The 18922-nt window shown below is 45.6% G+C and overlaps 1 protein-coding gene across 1 annotated transcript in view; it reads left to right on the top strand.

The window, feature by feature from the left end:
- The window catches only part of LOC149278206 (leucine-rich melanocyte differentiation-associated protein-like), a 184142-nt gene that overhangs the window by 133315 nt on the left and 31905 nt on the right, over positions 1-18922 (top strand). The window lies entirely within an intron of this gene.

Here is an 18922-nt window from a genome sequence, read left to right as displayed (position 1 = left end):
TGGCCGCCCGCGCCGGGTTTGTATCAGCGCTGGGAAAGCTCGTTTATCATATTTTCGTCCATCTCTTTTCATTTGTGATGAGAGACGAGGAAGCGATGCGTTATGGTGAAGCCAAGTTTGATTGAACTGCTTCCAGCCCTGAGATCTCTTCTCCTCCTTCCCCGGAGACACCCTATCTGTTTTATGTCATGTCGGAGAGAGGGGGGGGGGCGGTCCCAGAAAAAAAACAATCTGCCGGGGAGGAAAAACAGAGCGGTAACAATGTTACCCCAATGAGACGGCTTTCTGGGGACTTTTTGTTTTCGGAAACTTTTTTGGCATTTTTATTTCTGTTTTAAAAGTTAAATTATTGTTTTTTCTTTTGGTTTTTTTTCATTTGAGACCCAAAGAAAATCCCCCAAAATATTATATTATTTTATCTTAAATTCCAGATTTTTCACCCAAAGTTTACAATTTTTTTAGTATGCCAAGACCTATATTACCCTCATTCCAACCTGAGAGGAGTCTCCTCCGAGAAGGGTTAATTTAAGCCCAGTCCTCCTCGAAAGAGGTTTTATTTAAACCCAGTCTTTCCGAAAGAGGGGGTTAATTTAAATCCAGTCTTCAATGAGAGAGGATTAAATTAGGCTCAGTCTTTCTTGAGAAGGGTTAATGAGAGGGGGTTATTTAAGACCAGTCTTTCCAAAAGAGGGGGTTAATTTTACCCTGGTCTTCCTCGAGAGGAGGTTCATTTAAGCCCAGTCTTTCCTTAGAAGGGTAAATCTAAGACCGGTCTTCCCCAAAAGAGGGGTTTAATTAAATCCAATCTTTCCTGAGAAGGGTTAATTTAAGACCAGTCTTCAATGAGAGGGGGTTAAATTAACCCCCGGCCTTCCCGATGAGAGGGGGGGGGGTTAATTTAAGACCAGTCTTCCCAGAGATGGGGTTAATTTAAGCCTGGTCTTTCCCAAGAAGGGTTAATTTAAGATCAGTCTTCCCGGGGGGGGGGTTAATTTAAGCCCAGTCTTTCCCAAGAAGGATTAATTTAAGATCAGTCTTTCCTGAGAAGGGTTAATTTAAGCCCAGTCTTCCCCGTGAGAGGGTGGGGGGGGTTTAACTTTAGGCCCGGTGTCGTGGTTTCCGTCGGGCCGGCAGAGGCGCGCTCTGACAGCCAGTGTGTAGATAGAAGCCCCGGCGCGCCCCGCCAGGATTTGCAATAACACTGGAAACGCGTTGTTTTATATGTTACTCACTGGAGAACAATGAAAAGCTGTTGGCGGAACCCAAATACTATTATAAACAGATTTATCGGAGCATGCGTCTCTCCACCTCTCCGCCAGAGTTATGGCTTTAATCTCAGGAATTTATGTCGCCTGCGCTCGTGGCTTTTTATACACGCTACGCGTTTCGCTTTTGAGACTTTTTTCGGCTATTTAGTGCCTCGGTGTTTAAAACAAGTGTTATCAAGGAAATAATTTCAGCCTTCGATCATTTTTTATACTCACTCCCGAATACTACATATAAAAGAGCCAGATGGTAATATAATAGAGTTATAGGAGGCATCAGGCAGACTTATACGCGCTCTGCCCTTTCGCGTTCGCTTTTATCCAACAAACAGGAACGAGGAACGCCGAAAAAAAATTATAATAAAAAAACGCTACCCCCCCCCCCGCTTTAAGCGGGGCTGTCTTTCTCTTTCACTCTGATCGTACCGTAAAAAAAAATATGAACAATTAAATTAATTTTCCACCGGTACTGCCTTGTTTTTCCTCCCCACTCAGGTCCCCCCCCCACCAGAGCCCCTTCGAGATCTAAAAAAGCTTTTAAGAAGCGCCCCCCCCCTCCTTTCCCCGGGCGAGAAAATAACTGTTTGGGAGTGAAAACAGAGAATCGTAATTTCTCTAAACAGCTTGTGCTGATATTCCCCCGAGAGAGAGACCTTATTTCCCTTCATCTTATATTATTTCCCTCTAAATCAGATCTAACAGGAAGAGAGACAGAGAGAGGAGAGAGCAAGAAAGAGAGAGAGTGGAGACAGAGGGAGCGGGGAGAAAGAGGAGAGAGCGAGAAAGAGAGGAGAGAGAGGGGTATATGTTGGAGAGAAGCCTGTCCCTTTCCCAAACCCCTACGCCTCTCTCCCCTCCTTTATGCCCTTCTTAACTCCCCTAATGTCCCTCTTTTCCTCCCCTGATGCCCCCTCTCTCCTCCCCTAATCTTCCTCTTTTCCTCTCCTGATGCCCCTCTCTCCTCCCCTGATGCCCTCTTTTCTAGGAGGTCAGAATGTTTGCTGGGTATGAGGGGATCGCAGGGTTCTACAGCCCTAAAAGCCCCGATAATGTGTAAAGAAACAGCAGGAAATAGCAATAGAGCGCAAAGTCACGCCTCCAGCCACGCCTCTAACCACACCCCCAGATATATAAATTCCCCTCCCGGGCCATTTTGTATGACCAGTTCAGCAGTAATGTTGACGTGTGACCATCACTTGGACCCGGAGAGACGTGTGACCATAAATGACCCTCTAGATATAATGTTGCTGGGAACCAATGGCGTGAGAGAGGAGCCTCTGAGGCAGAAAACAATCCCTAGCGCTAGAGGCTCATGCGCCGTCTGCTAAACCAAGGCGGGCCGAGAACAGGAAGTGGGGTGCAACTTCCTGCTTGGGCTAACGGGATGATTCCGATGCAGTCCCCACTCAGGATCATGGGAAACGGAGGGAAATTTGCATGAAAGGCTCCGCCCATTCCTCCGACGGATATCAGAGCTGAAGTAGATCATTCTGAAAGAGAACATTAAATAAAAATAATCGTAAATCAGGTGATTTTTGCTGTAATTGACAAAGATTTTTGGATGGCGGCCGTTCCATACGTCCTGCCAGACGTTAAACCGATTGACCTCTGACCTCTGCACCCCGCTTTCGGAAAGCGCTATTAGGAACGTCAGACTTTCCCTGCGTTAAGTAGAAATGACCTTCCCCTGTCGTTTGTGAGCGATCTCACCCACTAAACATCAAAGGGTCTCGTAAAAAAAAAAATATACGTTTTATGGACTTAAACACCATATGGAGCGAGAAATAATTGAAATAACTTCTTCAGTCTACGTGGAAATAAATCTTTCCTAAAACCCCCGTCCTCGGGTATGTTTTCCAGACTCTCTTTCTTTTAACCAATTGCAGATTTCACTTCACGTTCTATATACATTGTTCTGAAGCTTCTGCCTTTTGCACCAAAGGCGAAGGCCAGGTAGAAGCTTGAGGGTCAGAGGTTTAGGTGGAACGTAAAGAAGTTTGACTTTACTGAGAGGGTGCTAGATACGTGGAGCAGCCTCCCAGCAGAGGTGGTAGAGGGTAACCCAGTGAGGGGATTTAAACAAGCATGAATCTAGGCCGAGACCAACGGCTGGTTAGGGGGTGACGTGTTTGTGGGTTCCCATCAGAACGAAGGAGAACCTCTTAGAAACAGACACGTAACTATGGCACCTGTTGAAGATCTGGTAGAAGATAGGAATCGCTGGTCACAATGGACTTCTCTCCTCCGGCCAAATCCCCCCCCCCCTTATTCGTTTCACCTGCACCGGCAGCCGTTCCGCAAAACCAGTTTGACTGTTCGTTGGACACCTGCCCCTTTACTGCCTTTATTTTGATGCCTATCCCTTATTTACTTTGGCGGCTCCGTCTGTTAAAGTTCTTGGGTGCGTTCGGTTCCCACCAAAAATCCAAGTTCTGTTGCTTTATGTACTTTTTTCTTATGGTCACCTCGAATGTCCTTTCCAATGCCGATATGATGACCTTGATGGGTCTATTCACTAGACGTCCTTTGGGCTCTGTTCTAGATGACTACCCTTTCTGGTGGACAATGGTTTATAGAGACTGTCCCCATCTTGGACCTGAGGTTAGTGGTTGTATATGGGATCAGAAGTGGACACATGAAGTGCCCCATGGACCAGAAGTTCTTCCATATAACGCAACCCAGATCCACCAAAGTTCTATTATTTAATTAGTGATTGTTCTTCCGTGGCCACGTTAAGGACCTGCAGGAACGTGGACGAGGTCGGAGCTGGCTGCTGCATTCCTCCACGTACGCAGCTCCGTCCCGGCTCCCCGCAGCCGTCAGATCCCGCTCAATGGTGTTAACATGTCCTTGGTTAGCGCAACGCAGGTCACAAGTGCTACGGTGTTGAACTATAACCAGCTGGCTGCGGAGGCCACCAAGATTTGTCTTCACGCAGCCTCGCTTCTCAGAGGCCCCCGGCGCCAGTGATACGCGGTGGCGTTGCGCTCAGAATAAAAAGAGTTTATCACGGGGTCGCGTGCTGGGTCAGAGCTTTGCCTCCTAGGAATGTCTCACCGATAGCAGAGTCTCTTTGGAACCTCTTCTGCTCCACTTCTAAGATACCCTCAATTTCAGAACTGATTTAGCCAGTAAGACCCATGAACGAAGATTGCAAGAGGTGAGCTGACACCAGCGCGATGTCGGATAGGTCATGAGTGTGTCTCGGGGTGCTGACTTGATGGAACGACACTTTGACCCCTTCTCCTTCATCCTCCACCATCGTGTCTCGCTGCCAAATTCAGTAATTAAAATTCCGGCTGGTGGCATGTAAACACATGTTAGGACAACCTGGCACAGGAGGAGAAGGCTTGTTTTTCCGCCTTCCCGTAGCTCATGGGTTTCATTACACTGTTTGTGATGGGCGCTTGGTAATGTTTGGCTTTTCCCCCAGAAAGACATGTCATTGGACAATATACTGTTTAGTTTGGTAGTCCCAGCTAATTAGTCCAACTATAGCTGCAGAGGCCCCCCCAAATTGAACCCTCTTAAGGACAGCCGTAGGGCAAAGTGGAGACTTCTTCCTGGTGTGAAACTTCGGCTATCATAATAACATAGTCAACACGGTGGCTTTGTGAAAGCTTTGAGAGTTACCAGGATCTTCCGGGCCGCTGTTTGCCCATCTCTATGGGGGGGGGGGCATGAAGCCGATATTTTATACGGGGGAGCAGACTTCCACAACTTGATGTATAATTGGTATGTTTCATTTTTTTTATAACCCAAGTGCGTAACGTTACATTTTTCTATGTTAAACCCGATTTGCTATCAGTGCCCAGGTATGAGAAATTCCCTCCAAGATCTAAAAAGAGAGAAATTCTCCTGCTCCTTCCTATAACTATTATAGTTTAATGTGTGGGATTAGTTTACAGAGAAAGTAGTAGATAGGTGGAACGGCCTCCCAGCAGACGTTGGCAGAGGATTTTACAAGTAAGCAGGCCGACTAAACGGGCAGAATGGTTCTCATCTGCCGTCAGATCCTTTGTTTCTATTTAACCCCTGTCTGGGCTGCACACGGCCCCTTCCGGCCCCTTCTCCAAGGGTTAACCGCGTTCCAAGTCCATACATGCACCTTCTGGCTCAGCTCCCCTAGCATGTCAGAAAAGACGCAGCTAATTGGCAATGATTAGGTATGTCTGAAAGCCGATTCCCTGTGATTCCAGCGCACGTAATTGCCCCGTGTAATCCAGACTTGTCAGAGGTCTTTCATCTCCCCGAGAGAACGCAGACGATGGGCTCCTCTCGGCCGTGCGCGGCTGGCTTCCTAGCCCCTTTCCGAGGGGAATTCTCTTCGCTGTGTTGTGACTAGTTGGCTGCGGATTATGTGCTATATCGAGGTCACCTGTGCGTTCCTGTCCCGCGATTGATTGACTGGAATTAATTATGTTGTCAGAGCTGTAATGTGCGTTAGATCGCTTCCCCCGATAAACGCGAGGAGCCAGCGATTCCATTCTGTTTCCTGCCCAGATATATCTTTATTTCATTAGATTTTTTATTTTTTTTTATAAAACATTTTTATTTATGACTCACTTTCTCCCGAGATGATGCGTCGGCGAATATTTATTTATTTTTTCATGAGGTTTTGGTGATAACACACGGCTCGGATGTCTCCGAGTCAGGAACGGTCGGAGGGGGGATTAGAGAGACGGGTCGCGAAACGCGCGTCCGTCACTCACGCCGCTACAACGACTTTGTTTGGCAATCGGGACACATGGAGCTGGTTAGGCTTACAAGAGCCAATCAAATGCACTTAACTAGTCATGATTACCCGCATACGACACACGTGGAACTAGTTAGAGACTCCCATCAAAGACATAACTAATAATAATTAATAGCACCCAGGAGGCATCTGGTCCTGCTTAAAAACGGATCAAAAACATCAAATTGATACATATCACCCACACATGTTATGCCAGAATCGTACAATTCTAGTAAAAATACATATTTTGGGGTAATTGCAATGGACACGGAACTCCTTTTCTATGAAAGGAGGACTGGACGGTCTAATTGAAGCTTTGTGTGTATTATTGGCGGCATGGAACTCGTTTCACGTGTGACATGTTACACGCAACCCATGTATGATCCCAGTCAGAAACTCTTGGTTTTCTAGGATCCATCTTCAAGATGGTCAAGTTCCAACAAGACCTCCACGGACCTCTTATGGCATATCTGGCTGGTCGAAACGCGTCGGGGACTGGAGGAGCTTCTCAATATTAATGGCTCGTGAATTAGAAACCAAGTTATGATCTCGGGTCGTCGTAAAGCTTTGGCCGGATTATGACTCGAGTTCATGCCCTGAACAAGCAGTTAATATTGAGAAGCTCCTCCCGTCCCCGACGAGTCTCAACCAGCCTGAGTTAGAACATCTTTTTTTATTGAATATTTTTTTTATTACATCGTGAAGTTTTGGTCCTGTTCCCAAATTTCTTTCATGTCACCAGAGAGGCTCCGAAACCCCCTATAATCTGTCGTGAAAGTGTTGAATTGGTTAAATCCTCCTTAAACCGTCGTGCTCCACCTGCTTTGTGTTTTGACTCACACTGGATGAGAGGTTGCCCTGAGGATGAGGACCCCCATGTGTCTGTCAATCACCGAACACAAACCGTTTGATTAACATTTGAAAGTACCAGCTGGGGACAGCGGTCTATGACTGCGTAACCTTCAACACTACGTTTCATGTTGGAAAACAAACAACCACCCTTCGTACAAGCAGCCTGCCATCCGCCCACCGTATCCACCGGCCGTGTTGCCTTCAGAAAGATTATAACGTTGGAACTCTTTGCTCAAGTTCCGCGGGCATCCCTGGTGGCAGTTTGTTGATGTGATCTTCGGTACTTCAGAGGTTGACCTCGCTTAGCTTTTGTAGACCTTAGCCTGAAGTCTCACCTGTTTCCTCAATCAGTTCCTTCACTCCAACTCATTAGACTGTTTGACTATGAGACTTTGTCTTGGAGGTCTTACTGGTGGCCACTTAAACTGTCGACCTCCACCTTGAGTGAGTGGTAGCTCGGTGGAAAGACCAGCAGAAGTTGTAGAGTCTTGGGAAAGGGATAGGGCTCCTGACGACGAGACCAACCATTGATTAAGTCTTTCTTTACAGCAGCAAAAAAACGGGCGGACTAGACAGGCTGAATGGGGCCGAGAGATTGTAGGTTTCTAGAGCACACGTGATATATTTCCTACAGTGGGCATTAATACACGGTGACCAAGACCATAGCGGCTTCCGGGTGAAGGGGCTTCAAAGGTAAGACAGTTTTGTTGCGTTCTGCCAAGGGTCCTAATGGCCAGAGCCAATGGAAGAGTCTCGTTGTTGACGCGATCACCCAACATTAGCATTTCTGGATTAGCGGGTTTACAACAATACCGACTTGACCTCGAAGCTGACATTCAAAGGCTTTGGCCCCTCGTCGTCTTCACATCTCGTGAGTTCCTAACCAGCCTCTCTTTAATGCTTGGAAAGTTTCAGGCCACTTTTCTGCTTAGAAAGCTCTTCTCTTAATGAGGTGTTCCTGGCAGCTTTTCCATCTACAAAAAAAATAAACTGTTGTTATTTTATCTTTTTCCCCCCTTTTTTAATGCTTGTCTGCGGAGTGACGCTGGAGTTCTCCGGCTGGAAGGGTTGTTAAGCGAGTTGAAAGGACTTTTGGTGCAAAGAGAGTCGAAGCAGAAGAGCTTGGATCAGTAAAACACCTCTAAACAGAAATAAAAGATAAACACCCGACTCGACGCCGTTTCATCCTGAAAGCCTGTGACAAGGACCTGAGCCGACATGAGAACGGCGCTAATGATCTGTAAAAACCCAGGCAGGGAAAGCGAAGGGGGGGGGGGGGGGTCGTTGGCAACTTATATATATATATAAAAAAGATGAAATAAAGAGTGTGTCGTGCTTGCCGGCCCCAAATAAACAAGATTATATCTCGGAAACATCTCGCTGGGTCACTACGTTTGGCAGGACCTCGTCTGATGGGAAAACGCTCTTCAAGCTACTTATGACCACAATATTTGGTTGCTGGCGGATGAAGTCACGTTGAAACGTATCAAGCATCGGGAAACTAATGGAAACATCTTATTTTGGTGACGTTTCAAGTTAGCTTATGGTTTCTCTCCCGTGCAGTCAAGTTGGAGGAGATACCTGGATCCCAGTAGCATCATCCAAACGTCCACCAGGTCCATCGGATCCATCTAGTCTGCCCATTTCTCCTTCCTCAAAATGCACCCCCTGTATAAGTTCCACCTGCCCCGGAGGGTTCATTTTACATAATCTTATCTGCAAATACCAAGCTTCGGAGAAGAGGGTCAGACCTTATCTCCTGATCCTGTTTGCTCCCTGTAATGAAGGTTGGTGGGGTTGGGAAAGGTTAACGCTGAGATGAACCATATCCTTCTTCTGCGTTATATGACCCAGCGATTTATATTTCTAGGTGAAGCGGCTCGGTCGCTCTAAATGAGAGCGAATGAGTCCCTCACAGTCATTATGAGCTTCCTTGTTGCTTTTCTCCTATATTCCTCTTTAGAACGTCACCGGGAGTAGTGGGGACAGTTCTGGAGATCCCATCTCTAGAAGGATAATGATGTTCTAGAAAGAGATTGAGGGAGGTAGACTAAAATGGGGAACTGTTTGCAGGATAAAAATGATGGGGAAAGACTGCGTGATCTGAATATGTCCAGCTTGGGGGAGAAAGAAGAGAGAGAGAGGGGATAGGAGAGTAAAGAGAGAGAGAAGGGATAGGAGAGAAGAGAGAGAGAGAGAAGGGATAGGAGAGAAGAGAGGGATAGGAGAGAAGAGAGAGAGAAGGGATAGGAGAGAAGAGAGAGATGGGATAAGAGAGAGACAGAGAGAGAAGGGATAGGAGAGAAGAGAGCACTAGAGGGTCAGAGGTAATGGAAGGAAGGGTGGTAGATAAGTGCCCGGGGTCATCTTTTGGGGTCAATTTGCTCAAATCCCCCAAACCAATGTTTTTTTGCTTTGGGGATCATAAAATCTCCCAATTATCATTTACTTCCTGCCCCTTTAGTGACATCGCGGTGTAATTCATCGGTACGGTAACTGCCATCATTCCGATTTAACCCCTAGTGCGCCTCTGAACGTCCCTTGTGCAGTAGATGCAGCTTCCACTGCAGCAGGACTGCGACTTTTTTGCATAAAAAATAAAAAATTCACTTTTTTAATAAAATAACCGTATCAAGCATCGTTCAGACGGCAGCCGCCGACCACGGGCAGTAAAGTCCGCATCGTCTAAACCGGTTATCTTTTCCGATCTGGAATCCCCAGGACCTGTTTGCGGCTGTACAACGAGCGCCAATCGCGGCCGAGTCGGTGGCCCCCGGTGGCTCCTTACCTGCCTGATAAAGTCTGACAAACAGCTCGTTACCACTTAATTAGGCAGCTGGAAATTTACCACCCACCAGACAGAAGGCTTGAACGGGTCTCCTGCCGTCAGCCCTGCGAGAAGAGGGGCCGCGCGGCTTTAATTACCTTTAAATCTGCTGAAATGCAAACTTAAGCAGCAAATTAGCTCCTGCCGAAGATCTGTAAGCAATCGTGGAGCATCCGGAGCCGCCCCCCGAGGGGCCACCGAACCAGAATTACTTCTACATTTCTGCGCGGCGAGGCAGGGCCGACACGATGCCCCTGGGCCACGCCGGACAGCCGCGTAGCATATGGCCAAATCAAAAACCGCTTAAGCTTGTTACGCTCTACCAGCGCCGACAAGGGTTAATAAGCCATAACTGCTTAAAGAGTCAAATGTATTCCGCCAATTAATTTATTTTATTTTTTATTGGATTTGTGATATATATATATATAAATATTTATTTATTTTTTTTTAAAAAAGGACATTTTGGACAATTTTAATGCACAATATTTTTTTTATTATTAAATGAAAATAGCATTAAATAAATAAATGAAATCGAACTGACGCAGGGAGTCCATGCGCATTTCTAGAAGGCTTTGCGTGATGCAGCTAGGGGGAGGAGCATACCTTACACAGTGCAGTTAAGAGGAGGGGCTTACACGCAGTGGGAGGGGCTAAATTATAGGTATCCACGCGCAATTCTACCTGATCTCAGCTGGAATTGCACATGGATGCAGTGGCCATACCTGGGAACTTCTGGCCTGCGGCTACCCGTAGCCTACTCTTGTGGGACGCCGCTAGGACTGCCCACTGACGTTGGGCGGGGGGTCCCGGTGATGTCGGGAGGTGTTCCTGCTGACATCGTGGGAAACACCCCCATGTAAAGGGGAAATGGGCGGGTAGCGGGGACTGTCAACCTCCTTACACCCCACCACCTCTTAAAGCAGCCATCAGAAACCCCCCCCCCCATATCGGCCCAAACTACCATCTCCGTCGGCGCTCCCCCCCCCCATCGCACGCAGCTGTAATGAATAGCTTCTTATAAGGAAAATATTTTAATTACATTTTTCGTTCGGGGCTCGTTCCAAGTCGAGGAGAGCTCCATTGAATAATGCAATCCCCGTAATAATTATGTGTAAATGAGCGCGCACCGATGATCTTTTACTGCTACTTTATGAAATTAGGGCTGGAGGCAGTGCATTGATAGACACACAAAGGCCGCGCGCAAATTATCAGAAGCTATTAGCTTGTTTGCAAAGAGTTTTATGTTAATCTCCCGGTACTTTAAGCACTCCGCAATTAACATATCAGGGGGAGATGCCTCGGAGGGCTCAGATAAAAAAAAGAGAGAGAGAGAATCAAAGCGTGGGGCGGTCACCTCCTTTCCTGTTATTAGTTAAAGGCGTGTAATGATGTGTTATCTAATCAGGGTTCTAATTAAAGAATTTCTCTGAAGACGCCCCAATCAGTGGATCGCGAAGGGGCTCTTATGCTGGGTTTTTGGGGGAGGGGGGTAGCTTTTTTCTCGGTTTTCAATGTTTTGAGGTCTGTGTGGTCTTTCGGAAGCTGTAGAGGGTGGTCGGTAAGTGGAGGTGGTAGAGGGCGATACAGCGAGGGGGATTTAAACATGCATGGGACAGACATACGGCTCCTGAATCTAAGACGAGACCAACGACTGATTAAGGTTTGAGTCTTTACAGCAGGAAAAACGGGTGACTAGACGGGGGCCGAATGGGGGCCGATCTGCTGGTGGGTTTCTTGGTTTTCAGGGGGAAATCTTTGGAACCCAACACGAGAAATGCTGGTGAACGTGGTCCGTAACCTCATAAAAGGTAGAGGAACCTTCATAGAGGAACTTCATAGAGGGCCCTCACACCTCCCCCCGGAGTCTGAAGGCAGATAAAACCACCCATTGGATAAATATCGACTGATATTTTTGGGCTGAGCTGAAGTTAGAGGTCTGAAGGCCCCCTCACCACCAGTCGTAGACACTGGAGCGCGATGCTTTTCTGGCAGGGTATAATTGACCTGAAAAAGACTCAAGAAAAACGATTAACCGAGTTCGAGACGGGGCAAGTGAGACAGCTCGGAAAGGAGAGCTCTCTGGACCTTTCTGAGTTTGCTAATGAAAGGAACGACTGATATAATTAAAGGGAGCTTCGTTCCGACTCTCTCCGCGCTGGGTCCGGAGTCTATTTAAATATAGCCTCTCGTTCCAAGCGGGGCCGGAGGTTAAAGAGGAGCTCGGCACGTTGAGTCGAGCGCATGATTAGCACCAGTCTCTGCCTCCCGAGCTCATGCAGATGACGGGGCTTGGCAGGAAGGGTCAACATTGTCATCTGGAAGGTCTTCTATTTTTTCTTCTCCCGCCGTCGCAAACCGCGGCGAAGACAAATCCAGACTCACTAACGAGGTTCCTCATGATGTCACATTATTTATTTTATTTAAAAAAATGAAATAATGGGAAAATTATTCCATGTTCCTCTATGTTCTTCCAATCGGGATTTAACCCCAAAACAGGTTCTTTCCTGCAGGAACCAGGAACTCTTAATTTTTCTAGGTTACTCTTCAACTTATTTATTACTTTTTTTGCCCTAAAATGTCCGGGTCCCCTTCCCTACCCCAAAATATATGAAAGAGCACCTCATGGAACAATAAGAGGAACCTCTATACCTTGAAGGTTGTCTTGACCCACCTACCTGTGCTCGAGTTCTCTAGCGAGCACAATTGTAGCCCAATCGTCTTTATTTTCTGTATTTTTGTCTTTATCTCCAAAATCACCTAATCCAATCCAGCGTAACCAATCAAAAATTAGAATTTTTCTTTACCTCTAATAAGCAATTTCCCCAATTTCCATTCTGCAAAGAAATGTAATTTTATAATTCAATTTCAAAAATTTCAAGAGCATTTATTATTATTATTATTACTATTACAATGTGTGTTATTATTATTACTATTAGTATTTGTGTTATGATTATTATTATTATTCAGCCTCTAATAAGCAATTTCCCCAATTTTCATTCTGCAAAGAAATGTAATTTTATAATTAAATTTCAAAATTGCAAGAGCATTTATTATTATTATTATTATTATTATTATTAAGCCTCTAATAAGCAATTTTTCCGATTTCCATTCTACAAGAAATTTATTTTCAAATATTTACTCTTTAACAAATAAATACAAATTTCTTGCCGAGGGTCTCGGCCCCCCGAAGTGGTGATATATATATATGTGTAAATAGGTATATATTAGATTTTTTCGATCTATAGAGCTCAAGGGTTAAGTGGATAAAGGAATATTTAAGGTTGTATTTGATCTTCTGTTGGAGGCTTAGAGCACCCAGGAGGCTGCCTCCGCACTCCTAATAAAATCAAATTGCGTACGGTGTTCGCTTGTTACCGTGGAGATACGGAGCCTTTTTAAAGGTCACCCCTACTAGTGCAAACACGCAATTACCATGTAACATATTTCACGGGGTCAGAAGCCAAACCCGGCGAATGTTCAGGACGCGATAGGCAGTGGGGTCGAGACACTTGCGGATAAGGGTAATAATGCAGCAAGGGATTATGGGAGCTCAATTTAAAATAAAAAAATATATATTTATTTATTAATATTAAAACATTATTTACTTTTTTTATTTTTTTATTTTATTTTAATGGATTAAACCCAACGCAGCTGATACGAAGAGCAGAGAAGCCGCCGACTGGGAATTCCGGAACGTATTGGGTGTTTCTTGATTCGTAATAAGCGTTCCTCGTGTAACTCGGGCTGTCTAAAGGCCAAACAGAAGACTCGAGGGAGTCTCGCCGTTCCAGAGACATGATCTTTTATTGCTTCGCAGAAGAAAGGCAAACAAGATGTTGCTTGTTCTCCTGTCTTCTGTGGCCACGGCGTGGACAAAAGGGGTAGGAACGGCAGATGGGCCTCAGAACCCACCAGCCTGGGACCATGACCTGTAGTAATAACACGACTCATAAAGTGCCTAAAGATATTGTAGGACTTTATGTTTTCTCCTTGTAGGTTTGTCTCGTCAAGACAAACCTCCAACCACGAGGAGGTCTCCATCCTTGGAGGTCTCCTCCGTTGACCTCTTCCACCGATCTCCTTCCAACACTGGAGCACCAGGGCTTAAGAATTGGACCCTTAGAATGAATTCACTAATGTTTCTGATAATAAGGCTGCATACGTCATGTCGGTGTTCTCATGGCTTTTAGATCCTTTCAGCTCGACGGCCTTGCTTGGGACTCCATTTTGGAGCCAGTCTTGGGTTGAAGCATCGTTGGTCGAGGTTGGCTGGCCTGTGAATTATGTTCTCCATGGGTTAAAAGTAGCTCTGGAAGAAAAAGGGTTCTCTTGGGTCCAAGTCCTGGCAAAGACCCAGTTTATAAAGTAACCCGGTAATCCACCGGCAACAAAAATGTGTCACCATTATAAAAAAAAAGGAAGGGGGGCCGGGACGGGGGAGGGGTGGAAATCGCAGATAATAAATCCCCGTAATATATGATCTCACAACCAAGAGATCAGAGCCGGCCGTAACGTGATTGTTTGACATCATGTTGTCAGGGAAGAAAAGCAAAGTTGACCGGAGATGTTTATTACACGTCCAACCAGATGTCTGGGCTCTTGGCTTGTCATCGGCAGAGCTAAACAAAACGCTGAGCGCAGAAGGGTAGCTGGCAAGATCCGGGGATAGCTTATCATCGGGAGAGACAGCTCCGAGAGCGGGGTGAAATAAGACCTAGTGTTTCCCAGGTTTGGGGGAAGGCCAGGATCCGACCGTTATCAATCGAGCGTTTTGTGTATCGGGTTTGGCAGCCGGGACTAGGCCTACCTTTTCATCCGCTGCCTTCTGACCATTTAACCCGTCACTGTCAAGTGTCCCTGTTTAGTGTGGCCAGTCCCTCTCCCAAATCCTCGTGCCCTTCTCTTCCCTGTGACTATCTTTCCTCTCCCTGATGCCCCTCTTTCTTCCCTGTGACATTCTTTCCTCCCTCTGATGCCCCTCTTTCTTTCCTGTGACCTTCTTTCCTCCCCCTGATGCCCCTCTGTCTTGGCTGTGCCTTTTCTTTCCTCCCCCTGATGCCCCTCCTTGCTCCTCTGATCCCCCTTTTTCCTCCCATGATGATATAAATAAAGGGAATTTAGGCAAATAAATCATTATACATCACCTTTGCTGTGTTAGGTTTAAACTCGTCAGGTTTTTCCCATAATTAAAAGTTGTAAAATCCCAATCGATCGGATTGATCTTCATTAACGGACAATGAGAATTCACTAAAAATTCAGTGAAATCCGCTTTACATTAATCAATACGTCATAAACTGTCCGTGTTAAAAATGTTGATGAATCTTCAGCAGATTTGGACACATTCTTAGCAATTGTTCTAATAGAGTTTAACCCACTTGCTCTTGAACTAGAGGAAGTGTAGTTCCTTACAAAGAAGGTGGTAGATGAGAGGAACAGCCTCACAGCAGAAGTGGTAGAGGGTAATACAGTGAGGGAATTTAAACATGCATGGGATAAGCATATGGCTTCTGAATCCAAGAACTCCACTTCTCTCTCAAAACACTTCCTAGTCCAATAGATTTTGTTAATGCAGGTGTTGGGCTGGCTTTCTAGGACAATAGGTTCCCAATCCCCCCCCCATTTGAACTGCACAGAAAGGGTCCCCGGTTGGGCCTCTGATGTCCATGCGAGCCAAGGTCTGACGTTGAGGAGCACATTGGAATCTCCAGCTAGTTTAAAGAGAGAGACCATGATGTCCTTCAAGCCCAGCCCTTGTAAGGCTGCCCGACTCCCCTTCCTGATGTGGTGTAGGAAACCAGCCTTGGATGACTTATAAAACCTGGGTGACCGACATCACTCCTAAAACTGCCAACTGCGGGAATCTCCAACTGTTGTCCTTCAACCCCAACCCTTGCCAGTCCTTCCAGGTGGTTAACCTCGCATGACCCCGCTGGAAACCAACCCTTGTTGAGTGAAGAAGACAGGATGACCAACGTACCTCGTCAAAGAGCCAGCTACGTGCATTATTTTTCATGAGTGGCACCTTTTCTAGCTCATAAAAGATTCCATGTTTCAGGAGAAAAGTTGACGCGTGTGGTGGGTTAGCGTCTTAATCCAAAACACCCTTTTTTGAGACTAAACGAATAAAAAAAAAATGAAAATAGGTTCTAGAGCACTTACCCACCACATTCCAAGGTCACCGACCCAATGGATGAATGGGGCTTCTATGCATGTTCTTCTGTTGACCGAGACACCTTCTACTGTTCACCTCCCAACCCTACTGAGATGCCTACACACTTTCTTTACCATCTCAAGTAATGTCCCACTTGAATATGAATATACAACAAAAATAAATGTATGCTTTTGATAAATTTGAGCAATTTCCATGCTGATGACGCCAAATGTTTTCTCATGGTAATTTTTATTGAAAAGGGTGGCTTTTATAAGAGGATTCATACATATCACTTTGATCCGCATTGTTCCAGTAATTGGTTTAATTTCTTACCTTGATTATTATTTTTTATTTTTTTTATCTTATTTTTTTGTTTGAAAACTAATTAAATGGCAAATAAAATCTCTGCCTTACATAAGGTTACAAATCACCCTAAAAGTATTTATCTTCTACTATTTCCAACAATCCGTGTAACATAAAATCACCAAAAAATTGTCCAAATATATATATATATATTTTTTTTTTTTCCCATATATATATATATATATATATATTTATTTTAACTCAAAAATATCTTAAATTAAAGAAGACCCTTCCGTGACATCATTTTTTTAATGAGTCAGAGACGGTAGCGCGGTACAACGGAGTATTTGGAGAAGACGTTTTCCAAACCCCATTTGGATCCAATCACGGCGGTTCTCCCAGTGCCCGCTTCCCCCGAACGCCGTAGAACGGCTGTAAATCAGCCAGATGTCGCCACGGTTAAAGCGTCTGAAATTAGTTTCTGAGTGTTATGTTCTTGAGATGACTTTTTAGTCTCTTAGTAAATTAGAGTTCCTAAATTCTCTCCCGCACCTCCGGGCCACGGGGCTTTCACAGCTCACTTCTCGATTCATCAAAGGGATACTTGCTCTTCTATTACCTTTTTATATCCTTAATCAGGCGATTTATTACCAAACGGCGGACGTTTCAAACGGAAAAGGGTCTTTTTTTTTTTTGGTTTATATTTATTACAAAAATAAAGAATTTTTTTATAGAAGTAACATTCGTGGTCTTAGGACTTTGGTTAAGAAAGTGGCGCATGAAGGGAGCGAGCGTCAGGGCAGGAAGGGGAGAGAGCGTCAGGGCAGGAAGGAAGAGAGAGCGTCAGGGCAGGAAGGGAGCGAGTGTCAGGGCAAGAAGGGACAGAACATCAGGGCAGGAAGGGAGCGAGTGTCAGGGCAAGAAGGGAGAGAGCATCAGGGCAGGAAAGGGAGAGAGTGTCAGGGCAGGAAAGGAGTGAGCGTCAGGGCAGGAAAGGGAGAGAGCGTCAGGGCAGGAAGGGAGCAAGCGTCAGGGCAGGAAAGATAGAGAGCATCAGGGCAGAAAGGGAGAGAGAGCGTCCGGGCAGGAAGGGAGTGAGCATCAGGGCAGGAAGGGAGAGAGAGCGTCAGGGCAGGAAGGGAGAGAGCTTCAGGGCAGGAAGGGAGTGAGCATCAGGGCAGGAAGGGGGAGAGAGCGTCAGGGCAGGAAGGGAGAGAGTGTCAGGGTAGGAAGCTGATCAGATAATGCTGGCTCTGCCACTGCTCTCAACGTTTGGCGACAGTCCCCCTTCAAAAGCCCTCCGTGTATTAAAGATGGACGCCGACGTACCTGTCATCGGCTCTTTTACTTTTATTGCACGTTCTAATTTGGATATTCATCTGCAAACCGCCGAATAAATATTCCAAGAAGAAAGTTCAACGGCGTTCTGTCTTCTATTAGCCGAACCATTTATCTAATTAAAAACACGGCAAGGTCAGGGATACGAGCGCGCCGGACGTTTTCACCATCTCCTCCGCCAATTTAGAAACATTTAGCCAGCGCTATGCGGATTTAATTAGCCGCCCCTCGTTCTCGGAAGCCACAGAGGGGGTCCGCGATTTAATGACGTTACTATTCCGGCCTCCAGATGCTTTCGCGGCATAAAGAAAAAAAAAATAATCAAAAAAAAATTCAGGTCTTATAAATCTGTCATCGGCCCGTATCCCCTCGACTTGGACACTTTCCGATATTAACCGCTTGAGAAGTTTAAAGCAAAGTCAAAAATTATTCATTAAACCCGGCCGCCGTTTATACTCACTCACTGGAAAGAAGCCTCGTTTGCTCTCGGCCCCCGGTTCTTGATCGCTGGTTAATTTTTAACCCAAATTAATTGGCGGTTTCCCCGTCGACAAGAAATTTATGGGCTCGTAATTTGTGGGGTAAACCGGACGGCAGAGGGCAGGAAATGAAAAAAGCATCACCGATGGGGCGGGGGAGGGGAGGTCAATGTAGCAGATGCACTGGGCGATTTTTTTTTTATTTTTCAGGCATTTTTTTTTATTTTATATATATATATATTTATTTTTTTGTAATTTTTTTGTATTTTTTTTTGTATTTTTTTTGGGGGGGGAGGCTGGATTAAATAAACTTACAATCCATTGCCTGCCTGAACATCACCCGTGGAGGTCTGTGATAACAAAAGCGTGGTGAGTTATGGCGTGCTGTGAAACCAGGGCCTTGATGAGATTAAACTATTTTGGAGCACAAGTGTTTCTCGGAGCCTGATTTGTAGTGGCGAGCGGACGTTAAATCACATTTATATATCGGAAAGCGAGCTCGGGAGAAGAGCACAATTACACAGCGAGACAGCTACTTTCTATTTCATTTTTATCCGGGATTTCTTCTCCGTTTTTATGTCTCTCGCCTCCCTCGTCGCTAAAAGGCTTCACCTTCAAAAGTTCTCTGCGGAAGGAGGGCCGCTGTGATTATAGCTTTTCCTCGAGACCTGCAGTGGAGAGCGCTTATTAGTAAATATATATATATATATAGAGAGAGAGACAGTTGCTGTGCATCTCTGGATATTATTCATAGCCTAGACCAAAAGACGAGATTTCAAACTCGATCGTTTTTTTGTCCTGTTGGCCGGCAACCTCCTAGAGAGACGTTATGGGTATTCAAGCCAGGGGAAGCCAACTAAAAAATATTGGGGGTTATGGTGCAAAATTGGTGTTGTCACCATAACGATGGAAGGAATGGTCCAATAAGAAGAGTCAACCATCCCCTGGAAATTTCTCGTTGGATCTACCCTA

Source organism: Sceloporus occidentalis, unplaced genomic scaffold (assembly GCF_023333645.1).
Source record: "Sceloporus occidentalis isolate IW3139 unplaced genomic scaffold, rSceOcc1.0.p SCAF_198, whole genome shotgun sequence".
Taxonomy (NCBI): domain Eukaryota; kingdom Metazoa; phylum Chordata; class Lepidosauria; order Squamata; family Phrynosomatidae; genus Sceloporus; species Sceloporus occidentalis.
Note: the sequence above shows the minus strand (reverse complement) of the source record. Positions and strands in the feature narration are given on the sequence as shown.